The sequence below is a fragment of the Geospiza fortis genome, unplaced genomic scaffold (assembly GCF_000277835.1).
Source record: "Geospiza fortis unplaced genomic scaffold, GeoFor_1.0 scaffold237, whole genome shotgun sequence".
In the NCBI taxonomy this organism is placed as follows: domain Eukaryota; kingdom Metazoa; phylum Chordata; class Aves; order Passeriformes; family Thraupidae; genus Geospiza; species Geospiza fortis.
In genome coordinates this window covers 1,696,114-1,708,305 of record NW_005054319.1, presented here as the reverse complement: position 1 = coordinate 1,708,305, position 12,192 = coordinate 1,696,114, and the positions used below count along the sequence as shown (strand labels likewise).

The window sequence follows — 12,192 nt, the reverse complement described above, 5'->3', positions numbered from 1 at the left end:
ATCTTGTTCCAGATCATGCTTTTATCTGGAAAGGCTGAACCTCGAGGTCCCTTCCAACCTGGTACTCTACAGATCTGAAAATCTGGTGACCTGGACACACCACCACTGAAAAGAACAGAATACAAAAACCAGACAGATATTTCTGGAACAGAAAAAGCTATTTTAACTATCTAACTACAGTCAAATGACATTGAGAAAGAGCATGTTTATCTTTAGCAGCTGTCACAAGCCATCCAGGCAGGAGCATGTGCATTTCCAAGACCTATGTCTATTCAATTAGGGGAAAAAAAAAAGCATTTTTTCACTCTTCCTCTCTACCAGACTTGCAAATATATCACTTATTACAAAGTGCCAATTGCATTTCCCCTTGCCAGGTACTTGCAGACAGGTGAGCCAAAAGGTGTTGTGTGACCTTGACAAGTGGGCCAGCTCTCCAGAAGGCAGGTGATGCCTTTGCCAAAGTCACACTGGAAACCATCAAACCTAAATGAAAGGCTTGTCACAAAATAGGCTTGATGCCATCAACCTTGGCTGCTGCATTTGCAGAAAACCACCTGAAGCCACAGAGCTTTATCTCTGGGAGTACAAAGAGCATCGAGTCAAATGTCATTTGCAAACACAGTAGCAAAATTGAGTATAAAAAACTCATAACTAGGTTAAAGCTTCTTCTTCTAATGGAGCCAGGAGCAGAGCTGTGAAGTATTCCCAAAAGCTGTCCCAGTTAAAGCTGACTTGTCTAACTGAGGATGCAGATACTGAACATATTCTCAGTCAAAGCCAGACACCCCGTTTCTGCCCACCTTAGAAAAGTTAGCAGGATTTCAAGCCATCACTGAAGAGCTTGATGTGTATCACAGCAAGAGGATGACTGTTTCATTAAAACAGAAAATAAATCAACTTGGTCAGCAGGGAATTACTCAAGTAAATCCAGAATTTCATATTCCTTCCTACCCAAAAGATTTATCTTCCCTTTTACTACACTGCTCATATCAGAGTGTCTCTGGAAGACAGTTTAAACAAGTAATAAGAATTCAAAAGCAATTACAACAAGAACAACTTGTGCCAGAAAATGGTTCTTGCAATAGCTGCCCATTACTCCCTGCAGAGACACAGAAATTGTTAACTCTGCTGACAAGGGAGTAGAGAATAATGCAGAGAAAGGGAGTGAGTAAGGATTGAGTCCAAGAAGCACTAAAAAAGCAGAGAAGAGATGCTCAAAATGTGAATCAATACATTTCAAGAAAAGACAAAACTCTGCCTTTTGCGGGAAGTTTGGGCTCTGTGACAGATGTCTTCTGCTTATATAGCAAGAGGCAGCAAAAGTTGAGAGCAGCTTCACTGCTGCAGAGGTTTCTACCACTCTGTTCAAAATGGATCATGCTCTCACATAAACACCATTCTGCAGGACATGACTTCATTAGAAAAAAAACACTTTGCTGCAAGGTGATGACCAAAATATGTGCAGAACATCTATTTGAAAAAATAAGCTTTGCCAATGCACTCTTAGAATTTTACATCAGTGGAAGGGAGGGATAGAAGGTCCCATGCACCTCCAGCTCTTACCTGTCTTGGCTAAGTGGGAGAGTTGGCATGTTTTATCTCCTTTCTGCTGAGCAGGCCTGGCTCCATTTCCTACAAGCTGCTCTAACCCCACTGAGAGCTGCATTTGAAAACAGGAGCCCTGAGCTCTTATTTCAGGTATGCAGGTCAGCACTTTGAAAACAACCCCCAAGCACTGATTCTGGTGTTCACTAAACACAGGGACCCACTCAGCCCCCAACACCTCCCCATCTTTGCTTCCAGAATGGGAATCTTTCCAATTATCCCAGCCCCAGTGCTCTTGCCAGCCCAATGCAGTGTTTGCTCTCATTCAGGCAGCTCACTTCAGGCTGTGGGTTTTGTAGGTTAAGACAAAGAACACTTTTCATTTTGTCTCAAACACAAAAAGGCATCATTTATAGAAACAGCAGCAATTTAGGAAGCTCACTTCTAATACCTTACAACCTTGTTGAATATTGTTTCAAATAAGAGGGATTATAGCTGGAAGCAAAACATTCTTCTATTTACTCTATGCACACATAAGAGGTCCAAACTGCAAGAGTCTTTACTTTTTAAAAGGGATGGAGGGCACCAACTGAAAATCTCTATGCTTATTTAAAATTCATATTGATGAGAGTTAACAAACTTTCTAAAAAAAAAAAATCTGCTTCAGGTCTTGCACTGGATTTTTCTATCTAGCCCAAGATAGCACTGACACTGACCAGAAATGGATGAGTAAATAATCCAATCCACCATGCTAATTTCCATGCTATGAGTTATTTTAAAATAACAAACAACACTTACATAATCACAGCTAGTTCAAGAGAACCTTGAGGCACTTATCACATTAATCTTTTAACTCACTAAGATTTCAAGTTCACTGTGCCCTTTAAGAAATGTTTGAAAACATTGTGCTGTGCTTTTGCTACTCCAAGCCACATGAATTTTTCTCTCTCCAAGCAATGCATGGACAAAGGTATATTTGCAAGAATATTCCCTTTAATAAAGCAGCTTGTGAGGAAAGAGAATATAACCCAGGTAAAGATAAGCTTTCATCAAAAATATTCAGTGGGAAAGCAGTCCCAAGGGAGGACAGATTGGAGCTTCAGGACAAAGCTTACATAATATCTTCACAGGGCACGTAAGCAAGCTTGTCAGAGCAGGAGCACTTTAACAATGCTGAAAAACTGAAGTACTGTAATGTTCATACATTTCCAATTTCCTCCTGCCCAAGTTGATGTTGCTATGCTGGCTGTTAGGTACAATTAAAACTGAAAATTAGACCTTTCCTGGCCAATCCAGCACAAAACCCCCTCACTGCACTGATGACAAACCAAGGCCAGATGATTAAAGCAGCCCCTTTCCAGCTCCCTCTGAAGCAGGAATCCGTGCTCCAGGCACTGATGAGGGTAAGCACTAACCAGGAGTGAGTCATTCTCAAAACACCATCAAGATAACCTGCACCAAAAACACTCAGAAAAGCTTCTCCAATGATACAAATCATATTTTGGTCTTATCAGCACTGACAGATAAGCTCTTCTTAATAGTTCAGTGCATTTTTCAGCAAACTGCTTATTTCTCAACATGAACAAGGGTCAGCTGCTCTCACACTTCATGTCTCTGTGTACAATTTTGTTCTGCATGGGCAGAAAGATGGACATGATCTGCTTTTACTCATTAAACTCCACTCCCCCTTCCCCACCTCCAGTTTTCAGAACCCTGGTATCAAATAAAGCCTGCAATTCCAAACTAAAATGTAAAACTGCCCCTCTTCCCATTCTTGAGTACATCCCCTTGTTTACAGATTGGCACATTCAAATCAAAGTGGGACTGAAAAGAACCTTCTAGTTTAGGTCCTGTCCAGTCCATTGCTATTATGAACTCATCTCTTCCATAACCCTGTGGAGCAGAAATTTGGATACCTTTGACTCCACTGGACGCTGCATTCAGAACTTTAGTCTTCCTAAAAGTAACAATCTCCTTGTAACTGCATTCATGGCAGGGTTGCAGCAATTTGATTTAAATGCCAGCGCAAGTCTTAAGGATAGCTGGTTCCTTTTCTCACCAGTATGGATCCTCCTTCCTTCTCCTGCCTTCTAGCCATCAATTTCCTGGCAGCAATTACATCTCCCACCAGACTCTGCCAGAGGCTGCTCCATTCCACACTCAGGAATGGCTCCCAGGCTCCTTCCAGCAGCTGCTTTCAGCATCCCCCACCATCCTCCTCCACACTGGGTGACCAGAACTCTGAGCAGCATCTCCCAAGCCCCTCGAACACTTTCACCTCCGTGGCAATTTTTCTCCTGTGACTCCCCTGTGTGAGAATGAACAGTGATTTTAACAAACAGCCTTTCTGGTCCTTTCTACTGCATGTGCTACATTTTCCAAAAGAAGTTTGCATTCAGCTCCCAATTCCACGGAGCATTGTGCTTTGTTTCATTGAATTTTGTCCCATTTCTGCACTCTAATCCTCAGGGTCATTCAGTTCTGCATATCCAGCTTTTGTGTATTTATGAATCCTCTGAACTTGGCATCATTAGCCAAGTTTTATCAGCACACACCAAATTTTTGCACCAAAACCATTAATAGAAATACTAAATAAAGCAGATCCTGAGGCTAATCTTTGAGGAATTCTACTTATCCTTGCATTTTCCTTTCAACAATACTGAATCTATCCCTGCTTAAACAATTCTTATACATCCTACAATTCTTCTATTAATTTCCATCTTCTCCTCCATGGTTTATACTTTCCCAAGTGGTTCCTGTTTCAGTGAAGTTCAAAGAAATAAGATTTATTGTGATTTATTTGATAATATAATCAATTCTCTAGACAAAGAAAGCTGTTACATCAGTCTGGCACAATCCATCTTGGTATTCCTTGATCCAATGAAGAAGGGAGATTCCTTGCCCTGTAGCTAAAGGCCATGCCCAGGAGTACAGGGGAGCAGCACATAAGAGTTTGAATCCTTACTGAAACATTTTGTTTTGCTTCTGTTCAAAAAAGGTCTCTGCATTTAGTGAAGAGCTTTGAAAAAGACATTACTATGCTAAAACAAAATCATCCCCAATATGCATGTATGGGATGTGCATTTTTGTTTAAAAGTTTCCCTGCAAAAGCAAAACTTTGGGGGTAAATGAGGGATAATGCACTGCACATCTAAGGGCACATCAACAGCCCCAGCTTAAAATTTAGAGCTGAAATACTGAAAGATGCTAAAATGGAAATGGAAAGGTAAAATTAAAACTGAGCTGGAGATTATAGTGGTTATTGGGTTTTTGGAAACGATCAAATGATAGGCTGAATAAAAATCAAGCACAAGCATTTGAGCTGTCTGACAGGAGCAAACCATCCCCTTGCTGATTAGTCTCTGCTATTTAAATGATAATTTCACTTTAAGGCAAACAGGGCTGCCTAATGCAATGAAAGTGGCTCTTTAGAAGTGTCTGTATTTTTGAAAGCTTCTCCTTCACAGCAGAGTGAGCAGCAAAGTTGGAGCCATTTACACATAACATGGGTCACTACATGCTGCAAGGAGCCAAAGCAACTTTTACCCAACTGTTTTCCAACAGTGTCAAACAACACTGGCAAGAAATACAGCAGCAGCTCAAAATGGAGTGTGTGGCTGGTGAGCCCCCCATGGCAAATGAAACACCTGCTATGGAGCAGACAACACCAGCACACATTGCTAAATTACTCTCCACACAGTTCTTGGACTCAAACTACTGAAGTTCCTCAAATCACCTTTCAGCAAAGATGGACAGTGTGCTAAGCTATTGCTTAACAGCTTTTTCTGTCTCCAGAATGTCAGATCTGTGATCCTGGGAAGACAATCTCTTGAACTGCTCCCAGAGCTTTGAAATGCAAAGCAAGGACAGATATATTTTTGATCTGAGCTTGCTTACTTCTCACTCTGATTATCTGATTATACATTACAGCCTTGCTCTGCTTCAATGTCAGGTGCTCATCTGTTTTATTTTATACTCTTCCTATCTCTCCTTTAGCCTCTCAGAGTTATTACTCTGATATATTCAAATGGAAATAAAAGCATTAATGGCAAAGGAGAAAGAACACTAATATTTTTGAACATCAGAGATAAGTACAGCACTCTTTGGAGAAAATTAGTATCAGATAGGAAAGTCTGGCAGGAAGTTTTGCCCAGCATTTCAGTGAAAAACTGTAAAACACAGGCCTACAACACTTAAAGATACCTATGAAATATGGTTGCTTTATTAAAACTAAGTGGATAAACCCCAAAGGAATGGGAGAAAACTAAACTCTGGTTAAAGCACAGATTTGACATCCACCTCCAAGCATCACATTGAAATGCATTCCTCCCAACACCCAAACATGGACTGAAAGTCTCCCAAAACTGCATCTGACTGCTCTGGAGCCTGGAGCTTCAGAATTGAGATGACAAAGCAGCATTTTCTCCCCATGAGGCACAATAAGAGTTCTGTCATGGAAAGCTAAAACCTAAAGCAGCGTGGAAAGTGAAGAATAATGTACATTTTAAAACAAGAGAACAGGATAATGAAGAACAAAAGAGCTTAGAGCAATACTCCAGCATATGCTGCATGCCACATTCAACAGGTGACAGCTTCCTCCATGACTTCTCTATGTAAAACTTGGTGGCTTGAGCACATGCACAATTAGTGTAAGAAAAGCACAAGTAGTTTTCTCTTTACACTTGTACCTCACTCTAAAGCCAAAGATGCCCTTTGGAACTGTTCAGGCACCTCCCCCTCAAGAAGCTGTTAAACACTGCTGAGGCAGTGCTTTCATCTTTCACACATGCCAAGCCCTACAAATATGGCGCACGTAGCCTTTATTTCTGTATTTCTGTATAAACACAATGATTACCCTCATCATCCCTTCCACATCCCCTGCCCTGCTTTGGAACAGCACAACTATTTATGCACCAACACAGGAGACCTGATGAGGGAACAGATCAGGAATGGGATTGCTGTTTCCCATCCCAGACTGCTTTTTTTTTGCTCTGCAAGGACACCTATTTCAGTTGCAGACTTCACAGAACCAGAAGGTACCAGGTAGGAACAGAATATTTTAAGACAGACACTGGAGTCAGAAGCCCCAGGTGAGACAGGAATGGCAGAGCTGCTCTAAACTGGGACTAACTCATCTTGGCAGAACAATGCAAGGGAAATTCACTCAGTATTAATCCCTGTGCAGAAGCAAAAAGAAAGCCCTGTTCTGAGGGATTTGGGGGAATATTAGCAACCTGCATACACTGGCCCTCTTCAGAGGGTGAATTCTTTAGCAATTCCCAAATCTTCACCTTGAGTAGAAGGCAAAAAAGTAACAGCAAAATGCAGTGCCTATACAGAACAGCAGATAACCCATCCATGAGGTAAGCCTAGACATCATAACTATAAAAGTTTCTCTAAGAAGCACAGTGCTTTTTGGTTGTTGTTTTGGTTTTTGGTGCTTGTTTGTGGTGGTTTTTAATTACTTGTTCCCCCTACGCAGCATTTATCTCCCTACTGGGTACCCTGGGAATTCCCACTGTGAGGAGACAGTTTGTTTTACACTGGGAATCTTGTAAACAGCAGTCATGCAAATTTCAGTCTGTTCACAGATCATAAATTACAACTATTTATGAAAAACTAAGACATAGAACATGAAGCTTCAATATCCTCATACTATGCTAATCCCAATTTTCTCTTCCAATTAAGGACACAGCTCTAAAGCTGGGGGCCACCAGTGGCCAACCCAGACAAACCAAACTCCTCACCCTCCCTAACAGAGAAATTAGCACTGTAGTTCAGGGCAGTGGTACAGTTACAGGGGGGCAGCCAGCACCAAATGCTTTTAATTAGACTGATTTCTTGCTTGGTGACAAAAGACCACAGGGCCACAATAGGCTATCCCATAAAAATATTTGCTCCACTATGGAATGATCGTGCCAGAATTATGGCATTATTGGAACCAGCAACAATAACCCTCAGTCTTGCCTTGATTGGCTGCAGTTAATTAAGTATCCAGAGTAACATGAGTAATTCAAATTATTTCAACATGCACTACTTTGTATATCTGTCAACAGATTTTTTTTTAACCAGTAACTACTTACTCATAATGGACATTCAGAGAAAGACAAATTACTACCTTGTGAGAAAGGAAAAGATTATGAGCTTCATTCACTACTGCAAAGATATTCAATGCCTTGGATGGAAGAGAGTGCACAGTAGCTAAGCATAGTTAATCAAGATTCAAAAAGGAAAGTAGAGAACTCAAATATTCTCCTTTTTCTTCTATTCACTGAAAAAAAAGAGCACTAATCCACCAGTAAATGCAGAATCAAGAAATCCAATTCCCTTTCCCTCTCTCCCCTCCCTTCCCCCAGCTCCCAAAGCAGAATGTGCATAGAAGGACTTCCCGTACTGAGTGTAGCACCTGGGTAATTATGAATTACAACTGTGCAAACCACTGTACTAAATAGAGATGCTTGCCACTTAATTAAACCCTTTCTTAGAGAGGAAATGCATACACATTCACACTATCTCCTCTCTTAATTGGTCTCAGACACTGCAGGAAGTTAGTCCCCAAGATTTGTCAGGCAGCCAGCTCCCAGATGTTTGAGAAAGAAAACCAGGTCAGCATTCCCAGGTTCACTTCTTTGGCTCGAGGCGACAGGTCAGCAGATCAGTGTCTGCTGTCTGCAGCTGGCAGCTCCACCAAGGGAAAATGGTTCCTCAGCACTGGCCCAAATTCCTGGCAAATTGCACTTCCCTTGGCAGGCCTGGCCTGGCCAGAGAGCTCCCCAAACAGCCACAGCAGCTCCAGGAGATGGCACTGCTGCAGCCACCTGCACTCACCCCAGAGGGCTCTGTGGGCACTCCCCAAACCCACACCCAGGGAACCCCAAGTGTCTCTGGGTCAGCCTCACACCATCAGCACAGGGGGCCAAGCCCTGCCTGACACCAGAACTGCAGTGGGATGTGACTCAGAACACCCAAACCCCTGAGCAGAGTCTCTGAGCTCCACACAAGAGTCCAAGCACACTTCTCTTCTCTCTGATACATCAGCTCCACCTCTAATTTCCACATTGTATTCCATGGCCCTTCAGAAAAAGACAGCTGAGATCCCCACAGTGGAAAAAGCCAACATTATTCTGAAAACTTGTATGAACAAAATCTTTTGGTTTTTCCCTACGCAGTACCATTGGAAAAAGAAAACAGTGCTCCAAAAAGGAAAGACTGATTTAAATAGGCCATGATCAATATACTTGATCACCAACATAAAATAACTCTGCTGTGTATACAAAGATCTTTAAGCCCAGCAGATGAATCTGTAAAAACTTTATACTCATTACTTCCTTTAAAAAACCACAAAGCAAAATAAGAAACAAACAAAAACAAACCCTATATCACACATTACTTTTTATGACCTCAAAAACAAAAAAAAGCTTGGACTAAAACTCCTCTGAAGCTGTTGTTTGTGGCCCACCTGGCAGTCTTCACCCACTTGTATGGCTCTTCTGCCAAACTCCAACCTTTCAAAATTTGCAATCTTCTGCCACTTATGGAATAACACAAAGACAAATTTAGCATTAAACCTTGTCAGCTGCTATCAGTGGCTATCAGTACCTTCAGTATCTGAGTTACTGCCTCAGCTTTAACAAATACCTGATGCACATCTTTTTCCATCACTCAGTACTCCAGGGTATATCTATTTATGGATAGCAAATCACTTGCTAAATTCATTAGAGGACAAAAACAATATCAACCAAACACAGACAAACAGCAGCAAAAGAGGCTTATTTAGATTAATAGCTCACAGAACAAGCACCCTCATTTTTTATTTGGGCATCCTCTACATGCTGCAGACGGGAAAGGCAGAACAATAACAGCACTGCTCTGAAAATGCAAATCTAAGGCTTGGGGATGGAGAGAAAAGAACCAAGCTGTGAAGAACTCCTACTAAACAAGACAAAATTAAGAATACATGGTGTAAACATGAAGTTTACAAAGTCAGCTAGAGAAACAGTTTCATATTCCATCAGAGAAATCTGCACAAACCATTTTCATACCAAGGTACAGCCCAGATAGTGGGCAAGGAGACGGTGAGTGCATGCGGGCAGCATGAAAGAGAGTTTAAAAGTTCTGCCGGCAGCAATTGCGAGTTTTCCTGAGCGCAGTTGCCCCTTCCCAAGGCTGATGGATTCACAGCGGGCTGAACCCCAGGCTGCAGCGAGCCCGGTCCTTCCCCTGCAGGAGAGCGGGCGCCATCTCGTGGGAGTTCTGAGCTTTGTCACTCAAACAAAGCCACTGCTGTCACCCAAAACCTGCCCCAAGTATTCTTCTGTTAAAATAGATTAACTGTTACATGTCAGTAGAGGAACTGCCTGGAAAATATCTCTAAGCTAATAGTCCAATGCTGAAAAAACAACCGAGCGTGTCACAATAAACATGGTTTGTCAGTGAAGATGGTCAACAACTCAATTACTCAAATACTGGATTTTGAAGAAATAGAAACTACATCAGCACATCCTGGAGAGACAGAATACAAGAAGCTTGTTTTCTCAACACAACCCTTTCCTAATAACAGTCCTAAAAGAGCTGTGTATAAATATCCTTCTATAGGACACCAAAGTAAATAAGACTTTCAACTCACAGAGCAAGAATTTAACATTTTGTGGGTTTTATCCCTTTACAGCTGAAACCAATTTTACAGCAGAAGTATCAAGTCAGAGCAACACATGACAAATGTATGAAAATCCCTGGCAGCATAACACTAACACACCAAAAAGACCTAGATCCACAATAAAAACCAGAGCTAACTACACTGCAAGGTAGGCAGGAGGAAGCTCAAGAAATCCAAAGGACATATAACTGAACACAAGAAAGAGGACATCGATTTATAATGTGTACACATGAACCATATATAGCATATATGATGAGTCCTATTTTATTATCTAGCTACTGTACAGCACAGGGATATTTTGCTATAGACTACAGCTGTCTTGGTTTCCACTGTTTATGAAGAGAGAGAAAGCCCAGGAGCTTACAAGTGGAATCCAGAACGAGCAAACAGAAGATTAGCCAGAGTCAACTGTTAATGAACTTGTTTTCCCCCCACAAGGTGAAGCATTATAAACACTCTTCCATTGTCACCAAAAAGAGACCAGTACTAAAAACAGTTGGATTACCACCACACTCCTGAAAGCTGCGCCTCCTTCCCAAGTATTATTACATAAAATTACACTGCAAGGGCTGATCATAAGCCAATCTGACAAAAAGCCTGCTGGGAGCAGGCAATCAGTGAACAGAAACCACTGAGAGCAGACACTGAACAAGCCCTGTGGAAGTGCTGGAGGAAATGAAAAATCATCCTCTGCTAAAACGCCACACACTGCATGCACTTCCCTTACATCCTCAGTACCAATGAAGAACCTGATAAGAAAAGATGAGAAATCCTAATTTATTCCCTCTTCCCTTTCTTATCTAGTTATTAGCAAACAGAACATTCCTCTGGCTCTTTGGGACAATCAGCCAACTTGTTCCTGTTTCTTTTCTACTATGAGATGGGCAATTAACTCTTCTCAAACTTTCACCAACAGCATTTTCCAGGATCCAACCAAGACAATGATCTCTCACCATCTTCATCACCTTCACAAAAATTAATGTAATTCATGCGGTAAGAAGTCTGAGCAAGAAAAGAAAAAGAACAATAAGGGAGGGAGGAGGAAATCATCCAGTCCCACTTGCTCCAATTGCATGAAAAGATGATCTTTCTCAAGAGCAATTCCCCTTTCTGTAGAAGGTGCCATTAATAGCACTAAACAATATGGCCCAATCACAAAACTAGCACTTCACAGTGAATATTCTGATTTTAAATGAAGGAGTTATTAGACTTCAACAGGCAGAATCACTTGGTTCCATTTCTCTCCTACTGTGAAATTACCTCGTTAAACCTTTAACAGCTTGAGGTAAGTAAAAAGCTTTTACTCCAAAAGGTTTTGTGAAAAGGGTTCCTACAATTTCTGTCCATACCTTACCATAGGAGACTTAGCATAATTCCATCTTCATCTAAATGTATGGATCCTCAGCAGATGCAGGAGAGAACCTCAAGCTTGCTACCTACCAGCAGGCCTCAGGAAAAGGTTCGTTATCCTCATTAAACAGAAAACACTGAGGAAATTAAGGGAGCTTTCCCAAGTGGGAACACAAGTATCTTTTACATGAAGCAGTGATGTGTCCAAACCATCTGTGCATTTCCAAACAATCCCAGCAGTGTGCAGACACAGCTCTGTGGCTGGGTGTGTGGAATGAATGGAATGGAGAAACAACTGGCAAGACGAGGTTCTGCTGCTCATGTTTTCAGCTTTGACTCAGTGTGAAAAGTGATCAATGCTCATATCAATTATTTACAAAGAAGCATCTCCTTTTCTCATGTAATAACACTGTAAATATTTAGAGAAAATAAAACAGTGTTGAAATATGGCACACAAAAGACTCACATATACACAGAAAACAATCTCAAATTCCACTATTTCCAGCTCCTTTTTACACCAGATACACAGGGACCTTAAAAAATCTGGTTCACTGCTCCAGATGTCAGGAGGAGCTGTTGAGTACCAGCACACAGACCAGATGGTGTTAGAAAACACAACTGGGGAGTGGCTTTGACAAAAT

At 41.4% G+C, this 12,192-nt stretch overlaps 1 protein-coding gene across 1 annotated transcript in view; it reads right to left on the bottom strand.

Annotated features, from left to right (window-relative positions):
* MAD1L1 (mitotic arrest deficient 1 like 1) overlaps positions 1-12,192 on the bottom strand; it is a 352,753-nt gene that overhangs the window by 331,631 nt on the left and 8,930 nt on the right. The gene's annotated exons all lie outside the window — the stretch shown is intronic.